The following is a 27,258-nucleotide window of genomic DNA, read 5'->3' on the forward strand; positions in this document are numbered from 1 at the left end:
AATGGAGGGTTAAGTGACGTGCCCAAAATCACAAGGAGCAGCAGTGGGATTTGAACCAGGCACTTCTGGATATCAAGACTGGTGCTCTAACCACTATGGACAAAACAGCGAAGATGACTAACAAAATGAAAAAAAGGAAAGGAAAAAATATATAAATATGAAAAATATTTTAAAAAACAATAAAAATAAAGACAACACTTCAAATATAAAATCTAAAAATATTTATTAGCCATAAAAAATAATACAAAATTCGAGAGAACAGGACTCGACACAGCTGTGTTTCGGCCAGTCAGGCCTGCGTCAGGAGTCTATGTAAAATAAATCAAAACATGTATATTAAATTATCATATTTGACAGTAAATAGACATCTGAATAAACTAGTATTTGATGGAACCAACTATTTTCTATGTATATGGTCTTAGTAATGGTTCAAATACAATTCCAAGATACATTAAACAAAATTTTCAAAAAAATGTGATTAGTCTTTTACAACCTGAAATTGTCTACAGCAACATCATATTCAAAATAAGACATATGTGCATGATACAAAGCATAGTAAATAGGCACCATCATGATTGTAATATTGCTAAATATACATTGTATAATGAAAACTAGAAAGTTAATTCGTTTATTTAAATGTACATATCTAAAACAAGAGATATATATAAAAAAGAAAGGGATTGCACGTATAGTCAGCATAATTAAAAACATTAACACAAATAAGTTAGACAATATAGCATTTTAAATATCAAATTAAATACCACATCGAGAATAACGGTTAAAACCTGAATATTGTGATAAGGAAGAGGCTATCCTACCCTGGTTAGGCCCCTAGAGGGCGCTGTACCCCTAAAATGTCCAGGGAGAAGGGCTGGGTGAGTCTCTAAAGGGAGCCAGAAAGGGGAGGTATAGCTGGAGGTCGCTAGGACCGGGGAGAGTCCTGGAGGTGGAAACAGGTGCAGCAGGTTATGGGCTGAGTCCTGTTTGGCCATTAACTACTTAATACCCCACCTGGGTGGAAAAGGGGGAAAAAGGAGAGCTAGTGGCTGAAGAAGAGAGCTAGAGCTGGAGCTGGTAGCTGGTAGTTGGTAGCTGGAGCTGGAGATCCCCATGTGAAGTACTGGCTGAGCCCTTTAGGCTGGTGGTGAACTGTGTGCAAAGCAAGGAAGCTGGCTGGGGTAAGAAGGCCCTAGATAACCAGGTAGTAGAACTGTGTGTTCTGAAGAGGTACTGTGTGTCCCAGCTGAAAAGACTTGGTGTCCAGAACAGTGAAGAGGTACTGTGTGTCCCAGGGGAAAAGACTGGGTGTCCGGGGACTCTGTGTCCGGGGACTGTATGTCCGGGGACTGAGTTAGTACTGAGCCCAAAGGCCTGTGTGAGAGGGCTCAGGGGGAAGAAATCTATGGATATTGAACTGTGCAAGAAGAAATGTTTGAAAGGGAAGATTGCACTGAGTATAAAGAAATGAAATGGTTAAGCTGGAAGAACTGTTTAAGCTTGTGAAAGTGTTTTAAGCTGAAAGAAGTGTGCCCCAGAGGCTGGAATAAAGATGTGTATGAAAATAGCCTGATTGGTGAAACCTGACTATGTTTGCTTTTTGAGAAGCAGGTCACCCTGAGCAGAAAAGGGTGGTAGATTAATTTACATAAATCTGCATATTGAGAACCTGCTCACCCTGAGTGAAAGAGGGATCTGGGAGCCTGAGGTGGGAGCTCCATCTGCACATTAGCCTCATCATTTTTCACAAATGGTGGCAGTGGTGGGATCTTCACTGAACATCCACGTCTGGATCAGACCAGATGAGGGGTCGGCGTGAGATGGAGGTGTTCCTGGAGGTTCCAGAGGCGGTGGTTCTAGAAGCCCGTCGAGGGGGCCAACACTAGCAAAAGCGCTTTGCTCACCTACCCCAGGTAAAGGGTATCTAGGGGGGAGGTGAGAATGGATACGTAAGTGAGAACTGGAGGCTTGGGAGTGGCTGTAGGGGATGGAGGAGGCCACAAACCCCTTTCCAGGAAGGGGGGGGCGGACACACAGGGAGGTGCAGCACAAGTGAAGGGCCAGGAGAGTAAACAGGCCACACTTGGATTTTGTTTTGTGTGATTGCAGGCTGCACCCCATCGGACGGCCAGGAAGGATGGAGGCCTGAGAAGCCGGAGAAAAGTTCAAGCCGGAGAGGAGAAGGCCAGAGCACTCACCGGAGTCAACTACCGCTGGAGAGGATCTATTAAAGCTGGACATTAAGAACCAGGTTTGGGACTTGCAGGGGGAGGGTCAAAAGGGACCTACTGCAGGGGTCCCAGCCTGGGGGAGCATGGTAGCGGCGGGCACCCTAGTGAGAGGGAAGGGCCCGGGCCATGTGAGGTGCTAAGAGAAAGATAAGGAACCTGGGGCGGGCTAGGTGAACCCTCTCTCAGAGGGCTCATGGTAGCGTCGGGTGCCCAAGAGGCGGGAGGGGGCTGCAGGAGAAGAGGGTCAGGTAGGGCCCGCTGCAGTGGAAGCCCCTCGGGCCTGGTAAATGGGAAGGGCCCGGGGCCATGGGATGTGCTAAAGGAGAGAGGGGAGGTGAGGGCCTAGATGGGGGAGTTGGTGTGACCCAGGGAAAGAAGAGGGATGAGCCTGGAAAAGTGTATGCCCTCATGGAAGAATTGCTGCTCCTCAGTGGAAAAGGCTTACAGAGTTGCTGAGGTTGAGCAGCAATTATCTTAAGGGTGGGGGTATGTGATAAGGAAGAGGCTATCCTACCCTGGTTAGGCCCCTAGAGGGCGCTGTACCCCTAAAATGTCCAGGGAGAAGGGCTGGGTGAGTCTCTAAAGGGAGCCAGAAAGGGGAGGTATAGCTGGAGGTCGCTAGGACCGGGGAGAGTCCTGGAGGTGGAAACAGGTGCAGCAGGTTATGGGCTGGGTCCTGTTTGGCCATTAACTACTTAATACCCCACCTGGGTGGAAAAGGGGGAAAAAGGAGAGCTAGCGGCTGAAGAAGAGAGCTGGAGCTGGTAGCTGGAGCTGGAGATCCCCATGTGAAGTACTGGCTGAGCCCTTTAGGCTGGTGGTGAACTGTGTGCAAAGCAAGGAAGCTGGCTGGGGTAAGAAGGCCCTAGATAACCAGGTAGTAGAACTGTGTGTTCTGAAGAGGTACTGTGTGTCCCAGCTGAAAAGACTTGGTGTCCAGAACAGTGAAGAGGTACTGTGTGTCCCAGGGGAAAAGACTGGGTGTCCAGGGACTGTGTGTCCGGGGACTGCGTGTCCGGGGACTGAGTTAGTACTGAGCCCAAAGGCCTGTGTGAGAGGGCTCAGGGGGAAGAAATCTATGGATATTGAACTGTGCAAGAAGAAATGTTTGAAAGGGAAGATTGCACTGAGTATAAAGAAATGAAATGGTTAAGCTGGAAGAACTGTTTAAGCTTGCGAAAGTGTTTTAAGCTGAAAGAAGTGTGCCCCAGAGGCTGGAATAAAGATGTGTATGAAAATAGCCTGATTGGTGAAACCTGACTGTTTGCTTTTTGAGAAGCAGGTCACCCTGAGCAGAAAAGGGTGGTAGATTAATTTACATAAATCTGCATATTGAGAACCAGCTCACCCTGAGTGAAAGAGGGATCTGGGAGCTCCATCTGCACATTAGCCTCATCATTTTTCACAGTATCTAGAATTGTACATATAATTACCATGGTTAGAAACATAAACATAAATAAATTAAAAAGTATAACATAGAATATGATTTAGAACTTGAATGTCTCAACTTGTCAACGTATAAGACAAAGGTCTTTGCATTAAATGGTCCAATCTCAACCAGAGTATTGAAACAATTGATGATTATGTAGATCAATAGGCTTTTGAAAATATAATAGACAACTCTTCTCTTCTATCTGCGTGAAAGAAATCCTACAATGATATCATGAGAATATGCTGTATATTTTAATTATATAATGAAATAAAGATATATTACCTTCTCACCATATAGAGTGTCTTTCTCTATTTCTACATCCGATGATTTTTATCTAAAAGAAATTGTGGTGTAGTTGAAGTTATGACAAGTAACTTATAAAAAACGGAGTTTATGTGAACTTGAATGAAAAAAGATAATTGATGTTTTAAAAAATCACAGATAGTTAAGCAAGTGGGTAATAGAATGTTAGTCCTTAACTTACTGATGTGTAGAATAACTTATGAGTGAATTGTATTGAAACGTCTGTATGAACAACTCTCCGGTTGGCTAAAATTAAAAGAAATACGTTCTGTCAGCTGTATATCATATATAGTCTTCATATCACAATGTCCAATATAATTACAGGCAAAGATAGAATAATGGTCATAAGTCGAATGAGAATCTGTTTTCCTAAACTATTTGGATTGTAAACATATCTAATGTTTAGATTTATCACATCCAAGTTATCTAATATAATAATTTGCTCTTCCAACGTTCCAATGTCTCTGGCTGCATTCGTAACCACCAGCTGATGTCACTCTCCCATATTGGAACTGTTGCAAGAGCAAATGACAATTAGATTCGAAGCCAGGAGGCAGGACCCCCCCTCCGAGTTCCACACCCTCCCTCCCTCCGAGTTCCAGACCCGCCCTACGAGTTCCAGACCCTCCCTTCCTCCGACTCAACTCAGTTCCAGCCTGACCTCTTCTCCCACTCCCACAACAGTCCTTCACCTTCCTGCGTGCCGCCCACCCATAATTTAAAAGGCATTTAAAAAACACAGAGCTGACCCCTCTGCTACCCTCCCCTCCCCTTACCAGGGTCCTGGCAGCAGTGAAACACGAACACGCTTGGTGAGTCGGCTGTCTTCCCTTCTCTTCGCTCTCAGCTCTGCTCTGCCTCTGGTCCCGCCCTTGCGGAAACATGAAATGAGGGCGGGATCACAGGCAGAGCGAAGAGTGAAGGGAAGGGAAGGCAGCTGACTCACCGAGCCTGTTCGCGTTTCACTGCTGCCGGGACCCCGGTAAGAGGGGGGAGGGGAGGGTAGCAGAGGGGTCAGCTCTGTGTTTTTTAAATGCCTTTTAAATTATGGGTGGGCGGCACGCAGGAAGGCGAGGGGCAGGTGAAGGACTGTTGTGGGAGTGGGAAAAGAGGTCGGGCTGGAACTGAGTCGAATCGGAGGGAGGGAGATTCTGGCACTCGGAGGGGGGGGCCTGGCACTCGGAGGGGGGGCCTGGCACTTGGAGGGAGGGAGGGGGTTCTGGAACTCGGAGGAGGGAGGGGGGGCCTGGAACTTGGAGGGAGGGAGGGTTCTGGAACTCCAGGGAGGGAGGGGGGACTGGAACTCGGAGGACAGACAGAGAGAGGGGATGGGGGCTTGGAACTCAGGGGAGGAGGGGGGGAATGCACCACCTTGAAAAAAAAAATCAGCACCCCCAATCAGGCCCGTAGAGAACACCTGGAAACCTATGGACAAGTGGTGAGTTGCAGGGGAGTGGGAGAGGGGAGGGAGGACGGCCTGGAAATCGGAGGGAGGAAAGGGGGCCGTGGAACTCGGAGGGGGGGAGGAAAGGGGGCCATGGGACTTGGAGGGGAGGGAGGGGGTGTGGGACTTGGAGGGGACAGAGGGAGAGAGCGAAGGCAGGGGGGGGGATAACCTTGCTAGTGCCCGTTCATTTCATACAGAAACGGGCCTTTTTTACTAGTAATTTTATATTTTGTGTCTTAATGTAACATAACAAGAACGGGGCTTCGCGAAACAGTAACCTAAACAGAAAACTGATAAAGAGTAACTTTGCCTATATTGACTATAACCACTAGGTCACTCCTCCACTGCTATCTTCTATCCGAGTGATTATCTGTCATACTAGCAGTGTCTACAGGCCACTTATGTCAACTCAATGGCAGGTACAAGTGGGTGCATTCAAGTGCACCATGCCACATACACAACCTTATATTATTCTATAAATTGCAAGTGTTCCTAGGCACAATGCCCATGACATGCACATGCTCCACCCATGTAAACGCCCCTGTGCACTTGAACACTTAGGGTCCCTTTTACTAAACGGTTGGCGCACCAATCAGGAGCCCAGAGGTAGTTCCCACTCTCAGCATGTACTATTCCTGATGCTACAAAACTATTTTCTAGTTTGTAGCGCTGGTGCTTACATGGCAGTAATTGGGCAGCGCTGAATGCTACCCGGTTACAGCTGGGTTAGCACAGGATCCCTTACTGCCACCTCAATGGCGGTAAGTGCTACCCTCCATAATGGACATGTGGTAAGTGGTTCACTTTCCATATGGCCATTTCTTGTAAAATAAAAAAAAGACAGCCTTTTGACCACTGCAGTAAAAGGGGGCCTCAGAGTGCATCTAAAATACACACTGATGCTAACGCAAGCCCCCTTTTACCACAGCTTAGTAAAAGGACCCCTAAGGGACTTAAGTGCATATTTTATAGAATAGTGCCTAGAACATGTGCGTGTAACTGCCAATTATTGCTATTATTCTATAAATATATTTGTGTTGTTGGCGCCTAACTTTAGGTCCACCTTATAGAACTGCCCTGAATGGATGACGACCAGGGGCCATGTCCAGGTCTTTTTTCAGAATCCTATAATCACTGGCCATAAATCCAGCCACTAGGTGTAACCCTAACTTCCTCCCCTCTCTCCTCTCACAGCATCCTTAACCCTAGTCGGCCCAGCTCAGCCCTCCACAAAGTGACCTGAAGTGAGCTGTAACATGCTAAATTATTGTAACTCTTGCATGGTAAGAGACAAGGCCTCCGTATGATATCTCAGGAGTCCAATCCTGACTGATGTAAATATCAATGCTATAAATATTAAATATGTTCTTGTTGATATCAAACAAAATGGCATTTGAGAGGCAGTAAGACATTTTTACTGGGTGCTTAGGTCTAGTTACAGAGCCAGAAAGTTCAGCATGTATTCTGGAAGCATTGCATATCACATCTACAGCACTGGCGAGCTCTGCAGATAATTCTTCAGGCTGGATGCCAGCAAGAATAGAAAATGCATTTGTTCTCAACCAACTGAAGAATTCCTACCTCCACCAAGGCTGTATAGTAATACTGATGGTAGTCTAGCTAACTGTGAGAAATCCCTGATGCATGAAGTCACGGATCTTACCGGCTATTGTGTTGCCTGATAATGTGACTATAGTCATTGATGTGTGTATTCAGGCTATGGTGGTTAAACTTCAGGTTGGCTTGTGACTCCTGCTGCCTATAATGAGCTGCATTTCTGAACTACTGCAACACTCAAATTCATGAAAAGAAATAACAAAGCAATAATACTTGCATCATAATGTAGAATGTTATTATGCTCCTCGACTCAGATCTCTTGGGTTAATCATTATTAAAATGCAGAGTACACTTCTCATTTGACTTTCTTCAATCAAGTTTAGGCACTGGTTGCAATCCAGTTTATAGCCTTCACCTGAATTGTCTTCAACCATCAAAGACTGTATTTAGAACAGGTTTGAAAGCAGTTACAAAAGCATGGCAGAGAAAGTGAAATGAAGGGCTATACATGTTACTTAGCTTTCCATATTGCAGTAGCGCAGCCAGACCTGACATTTTGGCTGGGCCAGAGCTAATATGGGTGGGCACTATATATATATATCAAACCTGATCAGATATGTCTACTATAATGGCAAATATGTTAACACACATAACAGTATTAATTACAGCAATGGCATATACTTTGCTTATAACAAATGAAAATACCTGATTAAGCAAAACAGGAAGAAAACCTTTGAAGACTTTTTCCCTTCCTTTGGCTCTACTGCTTTCTCTCTATTCTGATGCTGACCAAACAAATTGCCACAGTTTGGCACATATCCTTTAACTTTGCTTTATAAGAAACGTATATCAAAGGACAGAACGAATCACAGATGAAGAACAAATCAAAAAACTTTAATGAAAATGATCCAACATGACCACGTTTCGCCTGAAGGCTAGGTCAGGGGCATTTGTAAAAAAAAAAAAAAAAAAAAAAGTTAAAAAATAAAAACAAGAACAAAGCCATCTCTTACTTATCAAATGTAGAAAGTACAGGTGTGGTTACATGCACTCAAGAACTGTAACTATTTAAAAAGAACAGTGCAGTGTGCCTTAATACAAAAACAGTAAGTGCATAATATGGAATGCATATTGTGTTGTGGGACAAAACACATTTTTACATGTGTGTTTGATGTAGTGAGACAAGGGAAAAAATCAAATGCAGTTTAAATAAGGAGCACATGTCTAATAGGGATTGACAAAAGTTATATCCTCTATAGTCAGCACAGTCTTCTCAAAGGCTAAGAGCCTCTCTGTATATAGGCTTATAAAAGTACCTTGTGGGCAGCCACTAGTGATGTTTTAGATAAAGTAAATTGGAATTTGGTGCTAATGTACAATTCCAAAGCTGTATAATAGTATCTAGCAAATTAAGTTGAGAAACTATGCTCACTTAGAATGAGGCGCCGTCTTTGGTGTTGAATATATCAATAATTGTCATAGTCCAATGAATCATACAGTTCTCTTTCAAATGATACAGTGACAGATTATGGAGGCGACTGGTGAGCATTGAGGCTCTTGATACCGTTTTGATCCTGTTTACAGTTGAAAACAGTCGTTCCACAGTGCAAGTTGGCATCGGCAGAGTGATAAGTACTCTTAAAAGGGCATTGACATTTGGGAAAATGTCCACATTGCAGTTGTCTAGTACTTCGATTAAGATGGAAAATTTATACCTTCTGCTACTTTGTGTTTTAGATGCTGAACAAACACTGTTAATTTAGCTTCCTCTATTGTAATGCCATATAAAGTGCATGGGGGCAGTAGACTCTCTCTTCGGCCAAAGGCCTCAGATGTTGGCATACAGGCAGCAGAAGTAGTCATCATTTCATAGCATCATCTTGAAAACGATTATTCAGTTCACTTAGCTGGCAGTCAATTATCTCATTCCACAGATGTCTCAAATCTTCATTGCTTTGAACAGAAGAAGATTTATCCAAAGTGGAAAAAAAAACAATGAATCACCAAACTTTATAGGTAGCTTTGTCTTTCAAGAGGCAGGAACATCCCACTTTTTCAATATCATATTTCTCCATGAGATCCTCTCTTAACTTAAGAACTTTATCAAAGTCATTTGATGTGTTCTCTCTAACTAAACAAAAGCTTCTATAAGATTAATGCAATCTGTAACAGACAACAAGGCACTTTGTAGTCCTTCCGTGGCAAAATCACTGCTTTCAAATAATTTCCCAAATGTAACTGCAAGAAATAAGAATGTCTTTGTCTCTATCTGATGTAGAAGAGATAGGGAATCTAGTTTTGTCTGTCCAGCAGCATTGAAAATTCAGCAAGTACTTCAAGAACCACATCAAAAAGCATCAATAATTTTTTCACTGAGCCAGATTTTGAGCTCCACCTTGTGTCTGTGATCATTCAAGTTCAAGGCATTGTCTATCAGGATGGAGTTGTTTCTGTACTTCCAAAAAACGAACATGCCTATATGTACCTGTCATAAAACTATGCAAGGAGTTCAGAATTTCAAAAAATGTGCTAACAGAAGGACATGCTTTAGATGCTGTACAGATAACCAGATTGAAGCAATGAGAATTACAGTGCATATAAACAGCCCGCCGAAACATGGGTTTCAAAGTGACATAAACACCTCCTTTGTTTTCAGACATCACAGATGCTCCATCAAAGCTGAAGCCAACACATAACTCTGGATCTAATTCAAGCACTTCAAGCACTTTATGATTTTATCATAAGTAGAGGAGTGTGGTAGCCATGTTAGTCCACTCTTAAGGTTATCAATAGAAATCAAACAAAATAAAACATGGAAAAGAAAATAAGATGATACCTTTTTATTTAATACGTTAAATTAAAAAAAATTCTATTATAACTAGACATTCTTTTATATTAGGGGTGGGCTACCTGTGGTCCGTGGGCCAAATGCGGCCTGCGAGAGCATGGGAAGTATACTGTATTTTGCAAATCGCCACGCTAACATTTGTTTCCATTGTTGTTAGGTTTTTAAAATCTTTATTTGTATTGATTTTTCAATTTGAGATTCTTCACTACATGGAAGATGACACATAGTCCATCTCTGGCAATTCATGATCTTTAGTTAAATTTTTACTTATTTATTTATATATCACAGGAGGTCTATGGAGCTCTCTGCATTTCCGGTTTCTGTCCATTTGGCAAAAGCCCTGCTTTCTGACAGGCGGTCCTATTATACTTCCTTTCTTATCCTACTCTGCTTCCCCCTATAAAGAGTGCTTAAGGACAGTGCTCAGAGAAGAATTTATGCTTAGAAAAGTGAAAGAATAAACTGCTTTGTTCCAGGTAAAAGAGGAGAGAACAAGCACATTTCTCTGACAGCCAAAAGCTGGAGGTGGTAACTCTGAAAAAGTAAAGGTTTCTCCAGCAACTTGTCAGATTTTGAAGGCTGCTGTTCTATTTTGCTCATAGGTTCAAAGTTTAGTCATAGTGAAAAAGCTGACATTTAATGGGGCAATTAATGGGGAGTATTTTTATCATCACTACTTCCAGACATACCTATAAGATAGAACACTTTACACTGTTCAGCATAATATAAAGATCTTATGTGGCATATCAACCCACAAAGCAATAGACACAAATAATGCAGTAAATGCATTGATCTACAATACAATAATGACCTACAAAACATCAGACCACAATATGGGGCCGGATTCAATAAATTCGTGCTGAACAGTATTTTGTAACAGGCGTTCTGGAATTGATGCCCTTTATAGAATAGCGTGTAGCGCTGGGATCTGTGCCCAACATTGGTCGCAATGAGTTATGCCATCTGAACCTGGCATGCAAGTTGAGCACAGATCTGCAATATTCTATAACATCATGACCCACCCATGCCCCTCACATGGCCACACCCCTTTGCAGATCCACAAGGAAACACTTAGGCACTATTCCATAAATGGGCTTATGTGTTTTCATAAGGATATGGCTTTTCTGCCCTATTTCGACACCTTGCATCCATTAGAATGATTGAATTCCCCTGTAAATGGCAATGTGAAAACACATCTATAAAACACAGTTTATCAATGACCATCTAGATGCCTGACTCAAACTAAACCCTATTCTTTCTAGGACAAGACCAAACCACTAATATGTATTTGTTCAAACCGTAATCGGCTAACACCGTTAACGGTTATATGTAAGCCACATTGAGCCTGCAAAAGGTGGAAAAATGTGGGATACAAATGTAACAAATAATAATAAAAATAATAATAATAATCTACTGAATAATTCACAGCAAAATAATAATAAAATAAAAAATATACAGATCACCTGCATATCTAAACTATTACACACCCACTGAACACCCCATTAAATATAACCAAAATCCCTTCTCTCCATATCAATAATAAGAAATTAAGTTATTGTTATACTCATTGACTGTACGAAAGATGGCAAAAATCCTGGTAGTTTGGTAGAATTCTAGACTCTTGTCCTCTGATAGAAAAAAGTGAGAAAATAACCAACAAACATCTGGGAAGAAGGTATGATTCCTTGTAAAGGTTAATGAACATGTAACAATTTTCTAAGGTCTTTACTTTGAAAATTTGTATACTCGTTCCTCTCCTTTCCCCCCAGAGTCAGTGTCATAGCAGATTTTTTTTAAAAATGGCGCCTACTCAGTTCTGAACTGGTGGGGACAGCACTTTTTTTTTTTTTAAACTTTCGCCCCTCCCTTCCTTTCCCAACCCACTGTTCCACAGTATGCCTCCCTCCCCAAGTCCAACACCATTTTCTGTTCTCCTTCTCCCTCCGACCATCAAACCTACTTTGTTTAGCAACCCTGCAGCAATAACACGTTACCTGACTGAGCCAGGGTTGCCAGGTGGAAAATTTTTCCCCACCCAAACCAGCCCAAAACCCGCCCAAAGTCAAACCCCGCCCCTGACACCCCCACCCCCGCCGTCATCAACCCCACCTCTGCCGTCATCGGCCCCGCCTCTTCCGTCACCGGCCCCACCTCCCTGCCATCGGCCCCGCCCAGAATGTCACTAACCCCGCCCAAAACATCACTAACCCCGCCCAAATCGCCACTAGCCCCGCCCCGCGGCCCGTAAAACCACCGAAAGACCCCAAAACAAGCCCAAAAAACCGTGACCCGCCGCGGGCAAAATTTCCCGCCGCGGGTCGCGAAAAACCTCCCAATTGGGCGGGAAACCGCCCACCTGGCAACACTGGACTGAGCCCGATGTCGGATTCTTCCCTCTGCTTGCGTCATGAGTCCCGCCCTTGCGTAAACAGGAAGTACTGAGCTAGAGGTGCAGGACTCGGTAGGGAAGGATCTGACGCTGGCTAAGGCAGCACATTATTGCTGCAGGGGCTGATAAACGAAGAAGGTTTGACAGTCCAGGGGGGGGGGGAGAGAACAAAAATCGGTGTTGGACTCAGTGGGGGGAGAGAGGGGAAACAGGAAGCGGTGCTGAACTTGGGGAGGGGGGTTGAAGGCAAGGAGGTTAGATCAAATAGGAGATGGGGGGAGGCTATCTAGACTTTTGACCCAAAACAATAGTAAATGATATTGAAAACAATAGCAAAAAGATTATTAGAAATAATGGACTGCCTATGTGGTCCATCTGTAAAATGTCTAAAGCTGTTCCAGTTGGATAGGCAGTGCCTTATAAGATGGATGTTTTTTTACTTATTTGACAGCTTTTTAATTTATTTGAAAGCTTCCCAAATGTAGATATAAATATCATGAAATAAGAATTATATCACTAAAACAGCTTAAAAATTATTATAGCTGTCAGCAAAAGCAGCTATAAACTCAGTATTTTGTGCTCATTTTTGTACACTGTTCTATACAATATAGATGACCAAATTTCAGTGAGGATTTGAAAGCCCACCTCTTTAACATTGCTTTTGACTCGTACCACTTGTAACCACTCGCCTCCACCTACCCTCCTCTCTTCCTTCCCGTACACATTAATTGATTTGATTTGCTTACTTTATTTTTTGTCTATTAGATTGTAAGCTCTTTGAGCAGAGACTGTCTTTCTTCTATGTTTGTGCAGCGCTGCGTATGCCTTGTAGTGCTATAGAAATGCTAAATAGTAGTAGTAGTAGATATCCTGTATCCTGATGGGTTCATGTTAACTGTTGTTGTAATCTGCCTTGGGAAGCCTGGTGTTATAAAGTTGGAAAGCGGGAAGAGAGGAGGAAGATGGTGGACCATGGGAGGAGGAGGGAGAAAGAGAAGGGGAGAAATGCTGGACCCACAAGAGATGCAGCTACACAAACCCTGATGGCTTGCTCCTTCCTGGATTCTGAAAATAGTAAACCACACTTAGCAGGCTTTCGCTTCTGGCGTGCAGTTTGCTGCCTATACAACCTGGAAGGTGCACAGCATTGGGGATTTGTGTAACCATGTCTCCTGGCACAATAAGGAAGAAAGGGGGAGAGAGGAAACAGGGAATTGCTGGACCATAGGGGTGGAGAGGATAGGGAAATGCTGGACCATAGTGGTGGAGGAGAAAGAGGGGTTGGGGGGACATTGAGATGCTGGGCTACAAGGGTGTAAAAAGGGAGAGGGAGGGGAGATATTGGCATGGTGGAACAATGTGGGGAGAGACATGGCAGTTCTCATGGAGAGATGAGTGAGAGGAGGATGATAGTACAGAGGGAAGAATTGTATAATGAGGAGTAGGTGAAAGAGAAGGGCATAGGCTTAGTTTGAGGGGCAAGGGGCATTGCCCCCCAAACGCAGGGCCAGTGCAAGGCACCTCTCCAATGGTCCCTCCTTCCAGCCCTCAGCTCCCCGATGGACAGCCCTCTTCTCCGTTCCTCCTCCCCCCTCCCCCCCCCCTCCCCCGCGTGAGTTTAACCCTTTTACTTTCAGGCATAGCGACGGCAGTGAAGACAACACAGCAGACTCGCCTCCAGCTTCTCCCTTCGCTCACAAAGTGTCCTGCCCTCATGAAAACAGGAAACACATTATCGCAGAAGGTGGGACACTGTGTGAGCGAAGGGAGAAGCTGGAGGCGAGCCTGCTGTGTTGTCCTCTTCACTGTCGTCGCTGTGCCTGAAGTAAAATGGTTAAACGCGTGCAGAGGGGGCAGGAAGGAACAGAGAGGAGGGCTGTCGGGGAGCTGAGGGAGGGCAGGGAGAATCGCTGAACATGGATGGGAGGGGAGGGCAGGGGAAGAGAAGAGACCACTGGACATGGAGGGGAGGGCAGGGGCGAGAAGAGATCATGGGCAGGAGAGGAGGGCAGGGGAGAAAGGAGAATTTCTGGGCATGGATGGATGAATGGGGGCAGGGGAGAGGAAATTTGCTGGATATGGGAGGATGGAGGAGAGGGCAGAGGAGAATAAGAGAGTTGCTGGATATGGGTGGATTAAGGGGAGGTGAGAGAAGAAATCACTGGACATGGAGAGGAGGGGAGGGCAGGGGAGAGGAGAGATTGCTGGACATGGAGGGAGGGGAGGGCAGAGGGGAGAGAAGAGATCGCTGAACATGGAGAGGAGGGCAGGGGAGAGAGGAGACTTGCTGGACATGGATGGATGAATGGGGGCAGGGGAGAGGAAATTTGCTGGATATGGGTTGATGGAGGAGAGGGCAGGGGAGAATGGAGAATTGCTAGTATGGATGGATTGAGGGGAGGGGAGAGAAGAGATAGCTGGCATGGAGAGGAGGAGAGGGCAGGGGGAGAGAAGAGATCGCTGGACATGGAGAGGAGGGCAGGGGAGAGAGGAGAATTGCTGGACATGGATGGATGGAGGGGAGGGCAGGGGAGAATGGAGAGTTGCTGGACATGGATGGAGGGGAGGGATGACAGAGGAAGTACATGCACATGAATGGAGGGGAGGGGAGTGAAGAGAAATGCTGGATATGGATGGAGGGAAAACTGCTGAATTTAAGGGCTGGATCAGAGCACTTGAGGGCAGATGCTGAAACTGGAGGAAAGATAGGGACAGGGCTACAGATTGGTAGACAGGACTCTTATGGACATAGGAGGATGGTGGACATGGGTGAGAGAAAAAATATCAAATGGAAAGAAGACACTGCATAAAACAGAAGACACTGTGACCAAAGCGAATAGAAAACTAAATGATCAGACAACAAAGGTAGAAAAACGTATTTTATTCAGAATGTATTAATTGGAATATGTCAGCTTTTGGAAATGTGCAGCTGTGATATTTTTCATGTAAGTTTCAATTTTTCTAGTATTGCTGCATGCTGAGTCTGACTTCTTGAGGTAACTTTCCAGTTCAGTATTTTGCCTTCATATTTTTTTTTATTTCTAGTTCCTTGTGTCATATCTGTTGTGTCATGTGTTTTCATGTGTAATCAAGGTGCAGTATTCTGCTAGTGTGTAGTATTTGCAACCTTTTTGTTTGTTTTTATCACTATGTAGTGTACTGGTGTTTAGAGCCCGGTGTAATTACAGTGCTGCCTTCCACGCATAAGGTGTAGCTCGTCCTGACCTTGGAATTAGTGCTGTTATGGTTAGGTAAGGTTATGAGTATGTTTTGCACAAGTTTGTGTATAGTGTTTTGCAGTGGAGAGATTGTGTGTTGGCCTTACTGAGGTGGCACCAAAACATCAGAAAGAGTGTAGAGCCTACATATAGAGCTTATGCATTTCTAAGGTCTACACTGGCATGGTATGGGAAAGGGGGTAGGGAAGAGGGAGTTCTGGATGAGGAGGAAGGAAGGGAGAAAGAGCTGTCAGGTCCTCGAGGCCGGACCGGAGTATGTGAGCCCTTGGACCACTGCCAAGGAGGGCCAGCGGCAGGCAGACCACCCTGGAACTGGATACACGGAAGGACAGGGCTGGACCTCTGGACTGGAGTCGGGACTGAGGCAGGCAACTGGAACTGGCAGAACAGGAACAGCTTCACCTGCACTTAGCCACCGTTCCTCCGGAGTTGAACTCCGGAGTGCGGGTGGCCGGCAGGACTTGCAGGGTTCAGGATATACCCTCAGGATATACAAGCAGGGTTCAGATAGGCACTCAGGTAAACACCCTAGCTAGGCAGAGGCAGGGTTCAGGATAACCCCCTCAGGGTAATGCCCTATCCTGAACCCTGCTCGTTTACCCTGAGTGCCTATCCTGAACCCTGCTTGTATATCCTGAGTGTACATCCTGAATCCTGTCTCTGTCTAGCTAGTGTATATTTCCTGGGTGCTTATCTGTATCCTGCCTCTACCTAGCTAGTGGGTTTACCCTGTGGGTATTTACTGAACCCTGTTCTGTCTAGCTTGCTGTGTGCCCTAGTCCTTGCTCCTGTTACGCGTTTGTTCGTCTTGTCTCCCGGGTCTGGCTTGTGTTGAGCTCAACTCCGGAGGAACGATGGCTAAGTGCAGGTGAAGCTGTTCCTATTCTGCCAGTTCCAGTTGCCTGCCTCAGTCCCGACTCCAGTCCAGAGGTCCAGCCCTGTCCTTCCGTGTATCCAGTTCCAGGGTGGTCTTGCCTGCCGCTGCCGCTCCTCGGCAGTGGTCCAAGGGCTCACGTATTCCGGTCCTGCCTCAAGGACCTGACCAGAATGCAAAGGCCCTCAAGAACCTGACAAGAAGCTGGCTTTTTTGGGAATAACCATATTGAATATGTATGAGATTATGCTCCTCCACGCCGAGTTCAAGAAACAAGCTGGCAACATGATTGATAGATTTGTGGCCCGGGGGTACCCTAGGGGGATTCTCAAAAGAGCTTACAAAAGGGCCCTATATGCCCATCGCTCTTGGCTTTTGTCACCTAGACAAAAGGCTCCTCACAGTTCCCTGCATGTGTCATACCCTATTCCCAAAATGCTTCGAGCATTTGTTCTATTATTCATAAACATTGGCAGGTTCTCTCAGTTCACCCCAAGTTTAGTGAGCGCTCTAAGTGGCGTACAGGAGACAGGCAAATTTGGGTGAGTTACTTAAGAGATCTAGTAGGAATGATGGTACGGGCAGGCACCTCCTTGTGGTAGGTGCGTGTACTGACAGTACCAGTGGGATACGTCTGTGGTCCCCATCCCCCATTCTAATAGACAGTTCAGTTTAAGACATCAGACCTCGTGTTGTAGTGAACGGGTCATCTATTGTATTGTATGTCCTTGTGAGTTATACTATATAGGGCATACTAAAAGACAGCTTAAAAATAGGTTGGCTGAGCATATCAGCAACCTACGACATAATAAGCAAGAAAATCCTTTGGTAGCCCATTGGACTCAGTGCAATCATTCTATAGATCAGTTACAGTGTGTGGTATTAGTACACTTACCACTGTCTTAATAGGGGTGGTTGATGTCATGCTAATCTGCTAGTAATAAAACAACGATACATTTTTCGTGGGGGACGGTGGCCCCCAACAGCCTCAATTTAGAGGTCGAGTGGGTATAGTGGTGTATCCCTTAAGTGGTAAGGATGGAGTTATCTTATTAGGTGTTTAAATTTTGCTTTGTGCGCCGCGCCCAGCAGCTCACTGGTGGCGGTCAGTCAGTGGCGTTCCTAGGGGGGGGCAGTGGGTGCGGTCCACCCCGGGTGCACGCTGCTGGGGGGGTGCCATGCGCGCCTGTCCTCCGTTCGTTCCATGCTTCTTCTCTGCCCCGGAACAGGTTACTTCCAGTTCTGGGGCAGAGAAGAAGCATGGAAACGAACGGAGGAAAGGCGCGCATGGCACCCCCCCCCCCCCAGCGGCGTGCACCCAGGGGGGTTCTTTCGCGGGGGGTGTCCTTTCGCTGGGAAGGAGGGTCGCGCTGCACCCGGGGGGCGGGGCGCATCGGCGATCTGCCCCAGGTGTCAGCGCCCCTAGGAACGCCACTGCGGTCAGTGGCCCGCTCTTGAAGGAGTTCCAGTCTGGCGTGTAGCCGTTTATTATGAAAATGTAAGTGTTAACTGTTTAAGTGATGTAAAGAGTATAGTTTAGTGATAGTATTGGTGGTTATAATGATGATATTATCATAATGTTTTAGATGTGGCGGTGGTTCCTCCTGAGGAAGATTTTTGAAATGTGGTCCGGCATTGGGGAACCGGCATGAGGAGGAGACACTCCGTTGATTAGTGGATTAATCACCGAGCACATAGCACCTGCATAATCTGAGTAGAAGACAGGTTGGACTTTGTGAGGACTAACAACTAAGCAGCCCACCTTTGGGGGTGTATAAGTTTGCTTCAACCAGTAGGAATCCAGCAGCCAGCACGAATTACGCTGTGACTAGATGAACAGCGGAACGCTTGACCGCAGTGGAAGATTAGCGCTGGTTTATTACATCTATGCTGTGCGGTTTAATTACATCTATGTCATATCTGTGTTAAATGCTGGATATGTAATAAGGTCTAGAGTTAATTCTATGTGTATTCATATATTGTAAACTTTATATGCAGGCATATGCAGTGCAAGGTGAATGGTTGGGATGAATGATGTTTTAGTTAGTCAGTAGTGTCAGTTTTATAATGATAATGCAATATAAATGTTTTTGAAATTTGACAGAGTACTGGAGTCGTTATGGAATAGTATTCCCAAAAAAGCCAGCTCTTTCTTCCTTCCTCCATATTAGCATATTCATTTGCATATATATATATATATATATATATATATAATACAAATGAATATGCTAATATGCCCCCCCCCCCCCTGAAACGGTCAAACTACACCCATGGAGTAGGGAATATGAGGCCAGGGAAGGAGAGAGACAGGAGAGGTAGGGGTGAAAGGAGAAGATGGAAAGTTGATAGGTACTGGTAGTGAAATATAGGTGGAGGACTGAATAGTGAGAAGATAAAATCAGAGGGGGAGAGACAGAAACAGAGAAAGAGGAAATGTGTCAGAGATAGATATGTGAGGGAATAGAAGAGAAGAGGAAAGTGGAGAAAGGACAAATGGACCACACCCACTGGAAAGAGAGCAGAAGACAGGAAAAAAAAAGAAAAAGCTGAGACCAACAGCTTGTATGTCTTTGTAATTTGTTTTCAGTACAAGAGGGAAATACATTTGTATATTCATTTCTCCTATGTTGTGGAACATGCCTAGTTTGAATTCTTGGGGTTCCCAATTCAGTTTTTATCTTTATATTTCCAATTTGTGATCCCTTGTTCTGTATTTGGTGTGTGACCAATGTGTGGTATTCTGTGGGCAAGTAGTTTCTGCATACAGCTCTATAGCAGCCCCACTTATTCTGTTTTACCAGTAGCAGATGTATTGGTGTTCTAGGGCCCCATATAATATTTGTAGTGCTGCATGTTAAGTAGGTTTCTTGTTTAAATCAGTGCTACTGTTCTGTAGCAGATTTGCTACATGTATGTCGAGTTAGAATTTTTCTGTGTGTTATTTCACAATGTTCCGGGTAGTGGAGAGATGTATTTCACAATTATTGAGATGATGTGAGAATCTTAATTTTTGAAAATTTTTTTGTATGGTACCTTCCATGGAGAAAAAGTGCTAGTTATGATCTGCACCTGTTGTTGTGGAGGAGATAAGGTTTTTGTGGACACAGGGCATGTTTACATTTAATAATATAAGAACTGATGTACTGTGTCCTGTCAAGGTCCATGAGGATCATGTGTGCAGTGTGTAATTGATGCATCATACATCATGTGTGTCCTGACTGAAAAGAGGTTGAGAACCTGGCCTAGGCATCACTATGGGGGTCACACGGGAAGTTGCACAACACACGATCCAGCATTTCTCCCTCTTTCCCTTGTCCTGCGTAGTCCAGATTCTCTTGGCCTTTCCTCCTCAGTGGACCTCTAGTGCTTTTATGCCTGCTGGCAGCATCAGCAAGTAAAGCAAACTGCCTCTGGCTGGCCCCACAAGCATTCCCTCTGCTGTGCCCCACCTACGCTGACACAGGAAGTCATGTCAGAGGAGGCGAGACATAGCAGAGGAAACACTTGCGGGGCCAGCCAGAGGCAGTTTGCTTTACTGCTGACGCTGCGGTACTGGAATGGTGAGAAAGAAGAAAGGATGATAGAGATGCCAGACCGTTGGGGGGGGGGGGGGGGGGGGGGGAAGGAAGAGTAAAATAGATGCCAGACTGTAAGGGAAGGGAGAATGAGAAATACCAGAATGTAGGGAAGGGGGAACAGAGGCACAGAAGGGAGATGCTTTATAGGAAAGAAAGGGACACAGAGGAAATGATGGTGGACATGAAGTGAGAAAAAATGTCAACTGGAGAGGATATAGAAACAGCAGAAGTTGAATGGCAGGGGAGGAGTAGCAGATGGATGTCACTTGGGGAGGGGGAGAAGAGGAACAGAGCTGAATATGGGACTGGTGGCAGAACAGAGAAGAAGATAAATGGAACTAGGGGGTGAGGAAAGGGGAACAGAGCAGAAGAAATGGACCGGGGGGCAGGAGAGAAGAAAGCAGAGCAGAAGGTGACTGGGTCATGGCAATTGAATGAGGGTTGAGGAACAGAACAAGGAATTATAGATAGAAAGATGGCGTGGGAATTTTGAGGGATAGTGAGTACTTGGCAATTGGTAGTTATGAAAAGGGATACGTTGATGGGTTGGGAGAATGAGTGAGAGTGTGAAATGAGATATAAAGAAGAGGGGGCAAGAAAAGGAGATTAAGTTTGGGGAAAGATTGAGACATAATATGACCTGGAAATGGAGAGAATGAGAGGCAATGAAAAGGGATGGGGATACTGGGAGGGGTATACGTCTCTATGGTTGAGTGAGGGTGGAAATGGGGATAAAAGATACTGAGAGGCAATAAGACATGCAGTATAGGGTAAGAGACAGAAGAATGGTCTGGAGGCAAGGGAAGGAAAGAGAGATAGGAATGTTGGAGCTGGAACTGGTGAGGGGACAGAAGAAAGTGGAGGTATATGAGGGTGCAGAGGGTGCATACAGAGGATGGGGGATGGGCAATGGGAATTTTGGAAAGAGAATGAGAAGAAGATAGGGCAAGCCAATAGGTAAGTGAGAAGTGAAAAAGACTAGAGGGTGAGAGAAAGGGAGAAAGAGTAAAATCCAATGGGTGGATATAAATGCAGAGAACAGAAAAGTGCTTATGTATGTGTGGGGTGGGAAAACATAAAACGAAAGATCAGTGCCAGACAGATGTAAAGAAGGAAAGGAAGAAGACAAGAGGCGAGAGAAGAAATGGAAAGGCCAACCTGGAAAAGAACTTGGGAGAAGACTGGCACATGGAAAGTGGAAAAGAGACTGGGACCAGCCTAACTAGAAAAATAAAATTCCCAGACAACAAAGGTAGAAGATATATATATTTTTTAATTTAATACTTTAAAGACTGAGATGTGCCTGCTTTGTAAAAAGTACATTTTTTCTATTTTTATTTTGCAAAGTACAAGGGACAATACATTTCTGTATCTCTTTAACCAATTGCCCTGCTTACAGTGTCTGTATTTCTTGGGTGGAGGGGAGGGTGGTCTCCATTTCAGTTTTTATCTGCATGTTTTTGTGGTCTCCTATTTTACATCAGGTGAGGGTCTGTCCATATTCTAATGTTCAGCTAAGGTGAAGGATTCTGCTAGTGTGTGGTCTGTGTATAAATCTATAACAGTCCAGCTTGTTCCACTTTTCCAGAAGCAGGTATATTGGTGCTCTAGGGCCCAGTGTAATATTTATATTACTGGCTTTTCATAGGTGGATTAGGACTGCTCTGGTGTGGTAAGTTTTCTGTATAGGTTTTAGTGTCTTTTTCCAGGGGTTTCTGTTTTTCATAAACCGTCTGGCCCTATTTGAAAGTAGGCTTTGGGGCAAGGGTTGCCTTTGGTGGCCCTTGTTACCAAAAATAAAAATACTCAGGACTAATGGGCTCCACATCCTGTAGAGTCACCACACCGATTTAAACAAAGTGTCTACCGGTGGAAGAAGTGTTCTTCAGGTGATGGCCACAATTTAAATAATTATACTTGCAGTTAAGAAGACAGGCTGCCTGCTCTGGTCAGTCCTGGGACCTCTGCTACCTCTCACCTCCTGATGTAACTTCCAGTTTCCTTATAGGTGGGATGCAGCAGAGGCAGCCTGTGTTAATCATTGCCAGCCACAGTCACTGCACCTGAGCAACAATACCGGCATTGCCGCCTATCCGACACAAGCAACGCCTAATTTACAAAAGTCTGCTCACCATGACGTCAAAATCTGGCTATGCCTCTGCCCAGAGTAACTAATAATTGAACAGGTGAAAAAGGGGAGAGTCAAAACAGGAGGTAAGATTGATGAGGCAAGGTGTTCATGGGAATTTCATTTTAAAGCAGGTACAAAGAATGTAAGACCACTGAGCTATAGTACAAGGAAAAGCAGAACACTGACATTCACACATTTGTGTCTGGAAAGCCAAGATGACTGACTGTAAACAAATCTGCAAAGGGCCTAAATCGGGTTGGACAGGAAAAGTAGGGAAGAAAAGGAGAATACCGTCTGCATAAATAAAAGCTTTGATACCTATGTCCTGGATTTTCGTGGCCAAGTGAAAACCTGGTTTATCTTTGGCTGATTTTAAAGATAACTGGCTAAGTCTGAATATTGACCATGCCAGTTATCTTTTTTTTTTTTTCTTTCTTTGTAATTTATATTTTTATTTTACATTTACATATAAAATATAAACGTTTCAGCAAAATCACAACTTAACATTATCCAAAAAGAAAATGATTATAGGAAAGATTTTACTTTGTCCACATAAATTAGATCCAAGAACTAGGAAATCAAGCACTAAATACATTATCAATAGAGCAGTAGACAGATAAACACACGCAGCCGATATACAGCTAATCAATTATTGGTGTGACCAGGGTATCCCTAGTACCTTCTTTAGAATGAACAAATTCTATCAGTTTTTTGGGGTCATAAGAAAGCACAATTAACTTGATTCAAAGTCACTAAACATCTGCAGGGAAATTTCAAAACAAAGGATCCACCAACATTAATAACTCTAGATTTTAAAGCCAGAAATTCAGTTCTTCTTTTCTGTTTCCCTTGCTAAATCAGGAAAAGCTTGTATTTTAAACCCTAAAAAAAAAAAACTGCATTTATGTGGCGAAAAACATGCGGAAAATATTATTTCTGTCCTGCTGTAAAGCAAAGGTCACTAGAAGGGTTGTCCTTTCCATAATTACTTCCAGAGAACTCTCTAGGAATTCAGTCAGATTTAAATCAGGTAGGAACAAAATGGCATTTCATGGAGAGAAATCAGCTTTCCTCTCACAAGCTGCTCAGTTTTGGATCAGGCAATTTTTATGTGAAATTTGTCTCTTTCAGTGGTTATTTCTGATCAAACTACTGATCTTGCTATTTTTGGATGTGGCCATTAATTCATTGATCTGTAAGGCTACAAAACTTGTCCTAAACAAGGATGTTTTGTAAGTAGATGTTGGCACATATTCCAATTCAGTCCAAAAGAACAACAGGAAATTGTGAATTATGGCCCTGCTCTTGTCTGGCATGGTCTTGTGGCTATGTGGCCAGCCTTTGAGGAGAGTCTTGATGAGAAAACTGCTCCTGGAGTGTGCTGATGAGACTCCCATTGCTATTTCCAAGGAGTTGTGATCAATGGGAGACACTCCATGAGCAACCATGGTTGCCTTAACTGGTGTGCATTCTAGGATGTGGCAACTAACTCATTTGTCAAGGATGGTGGCACGAAACCTGTACCCAATGGCACCATCGTGGGGTTTATCACTAACACCTGTAATAATGAGCTATTACAAACTGTTGGTATTTGAAAATCATATATGCCCATTACAGTTACAGTAACTTTATAGAATAGTGCCTAGTACCTGCTTAAGTGCCATTGACTGGATAACCAGTTCAGCAGGGTTAACTGGGCAGCAGCTTCTCCTGCCCAGTTAAACCCTTTTGAATATCAACTCCTTAATGTTTAGATTAGTTTAGTTAAATTTGGTAAACTGCTTACATTGGACATATCAAGGCATTTTTCAATCCTGAAATCTTTTCTCTGATTCTCTCTGATGCTTAATTATCTTTTTTCTCTAGATTGTGAGCTCTACAGGGCATGGACTATCTCCAAGATATATCTGTAGAGCACTTTCCCCCTCATTCTATAATAGATTGCCTAAAGTTCTGCACTACATATGGGCATTCAGGGGCATAGCCAGACAGACATTTTGGGTGGGCCTGAGTGCAAGGTGGGTGGGCATGGAATTCATGCCCTCCCCCTGTCCCTAGCCCCCTTCTGCTCTGCTTCGCTCACTGCTCCACCTGCAAGTCCAAAATATTAAATACCTGAGCAGGAGGGGATCTACAAACCCCACCAGCTGAAGATTTCCTCTTGCTCAGGCAGTCAACACGCTTCCAAACAGCAGTCAGGAGCACTTTCCTCAAACTGATGCCACAGCCAGCAGACTGTGCATGCATGAAAATTAAGCATTCGCAAAAGGGCTGGTGTTGGTTTCAGCTCGACGCAAGTGCTGCCAACTGCCATTTAGAAGAGCACTGGCCACCTGAGGAGGAGGAAATCTTCAGCTGGCGGGGTTTGAGGATCTCTGCCAGCCATAGCAAAAGTACCACAATTCTGGGTGGGCCTGAGTCCAAATAGGGTGGGCCCTGGCCCACTCAGGCCCACCCATGGCTACGCCACTAGCATAAGTTATAGAATACTAGCACTGTTTACAGTTACATGCATAACTGCTAACCGCACACTCAGCAATATTCTATAACTTACATGTACAACTACCTTAGTGCATAAATGCAAGGGGAAGCATGGAAGAGTCCAACATTTACAAGCGTAACTTACAGAAAACAGTAAGTTTCGTGCTTAAATGCTGCATTTAGGGTCATGCATTTATCCCTGGTATTGACATGGCGTAAATGTGCTTGCCTAAATGTAGGCTTGCAGTGCCTAATATTCAGCTGGAAGTGATCATTTTGCTGACCGCCGCTGGCATTAAACCTGGAAATTCAATGCCAGGCCATGTCCAAGCACCGCATTGAATTTTGGATTTCCAGATCCTGCTAATACATTGCTGGTTATATCCAATTTTCAGCACTTAACCAGCTATGGGGCACTGCATAAAGACAGGCCTTCCTTTTATGTAGTTAACCTGACTGGTGACATGTTGAATCAGCACCTAACTGGCCAAGTGCCAACTCTGCCCCATGAATGCCCCCTAAATAGCCACTTTTCAGTTCAGTACTAACCAGTTATTTTGAGTGGCACTAATCGGTTCAATGCTGCTGAAAATTAATGGTTATCCCCGAACAGGTGATTTAACTGGCCAGGAGCCATTTCTGGCTGTTTAAATCACTTTGAATATCGACTATGGCTTATACTTCTGTGTGTAACTGCTCATAGAACAGGCTGACAGCCCACATAATTTGGGTGCCTAACCTGTAGTACCCAGTTATAGAATCCCCCCTGTGCATCTCTGAGTACCGTATAAATGTTTAGTAGTAACAGTGGCAGCACATTTCTTTCTCTCACATTGCCCCTTCAGCCATTTTCTCCTGTATCAGACAGAGGTCGGTGAACTGGATTGTGCAAAGGATTTTTCCTATCTTACCCCTAGGGCACGATTCACATTACACTTCAGGAAGACTTTATCATGTCTGGCTCTGGGAGAAAAGAATTAGTCATCAGAAACACTGCTTTCCGAGGAGCATTCATCAGCAATCTACACTACACTGCTTTTTAAAAGTAATATTAACAATCTTGTTTTATACACCAGTAATTTGGGCATATGCCCATAAAGCATAATACAGAATGGGCACAGCTTCTATGAATTACTCTTTAATATTGAAAGCTACCCTGGATAACAGGCTACTCCACTTATTGGTGGCTTTCACAAATCACATACACCAAGAGGCTGTTATTCAAAAACATTCATGCAGCTGGCAGCAGTACCGACTGCAAAAATGTCTTTTCTGTTTAAATTTTGCTGCAGTTCTATGGATACATTTTACTGTTTTATTCATAGTACTAAATTTATCTAGCCAGAAAAGAAGCATAAGTACATAATTAATGCCACACTGGGAGAGACCAAGGGTCCATCGAGCCCAGCATCCTGTCCACGACAGTGGCCAATCCAGGCCAAGGGCACCTGGCAAGCTTCCCAAACGTACAAACATTCTATAAATGTTATTCCTGGAATTGTGGATTTTTCCCAAGTCCATTTAGTAGTGGTTTATGGACTTGTCCTTTAGGGAACCGTCTAACCCCGTTTTAAACTCTGCTAAGCTAACCGCCTTCACCATGTTCTCCAGCAACGAATTCCAGAGTTTAATTATGCGTTGGGTGAAGAAATTTTTCTCCGATTTGTTTTAAATTTACTACACTGTAGTTTCATCGCATGCCCCCTAGTCCTAGTATTTTTGGAAAGCGTTAACAGACGCTTCACATCCACCTGTTCCACTCCACTCATTATTTTATATACCTCTATCATGTCTCCCCTCAGCTGTCTCTTCTCCAAGCTGAAAAGCCCTAGCCTCCTTAGTCTTTCTTCATAGGGAAGTCGTCCCATCCCCGCTCTCATTTTAGTCGCCCTTCGCTGCACCTTTTCCAATTCTACTATATCTTTCTTGAGATGCAGCAACCAGAATTGAACACAATACTCAAGGTGCGGTCGCACTATGGAAAGATACAATGGCATTAAAACATCCTCACACCTGTTTTCCATACCTTTCCTATTAACAACCAACATTCTATTCGCTTTCCTAGCCGCAGCAGCACACTGAGCAGAAGGTTTCAGTGTATTATCGACGACAACACCCAGATCCCTTTCTTGGTCCGTAACTCCTAACGTGGAACCTTGCATGATGTAGCTATAATTCGGGTTCTTTTTTCCCACATGCATCACCTTGCACTTGCTCACATTAAATGTCATCTGCCATTTAGCCGCCCAGTCTCCCCGTCTCGTAAGGTCCTCTTGTAATTTTGACAATCCTGTCGCGAGTTAACGACTTTGAATAACTTTGTGTCATCAGCAAATTTAATTACCTCGCTAGTTACCCATCTCTAAATCATTTATAATGATTTGGGGTGGGGTGAGTAAAGCAAAAAAATGTCAGCTACGTTCCCTCAAAGCAGCATTATGCTGTGTAAGAGTCCTCTGCATGCATTCCTGCCAGTGTGGGGTGCTGCAGTATCACACTTCCATTTGTGAGGGGCAGGTGTGATATTGGACCCCCCCCCCCAAATAATAGGAACTAATAATATTCTACTCTGTGGACTGAGCCCTATATAAACATGCAAATAAAAGTGGTATCTGACCTCTTTAAAGACTATGAGCTACTTTACACAATAACAGAAGTCCAGTATCCTCTTTCTAACATTGGCTAATCTAGGTTACAAGTACCTGGCAGGATCTCACAATCAGCAAGATTCCATGCTACTTAACTAGGGTA

This window comes from Microcaecilia unicolor, chromosome 4 (assembly GCF_901765095.1).
Source record: "Microcaecilia unicolor chromosome 4, aMicUni1.1, whole genome shotgun sequence".
NCBI lineage: Eukaryota > Metazoa > Chordata > Amphibia > Gymnophiona > Siphonopidae > Microcaecilia > Microcaecilia unicolor.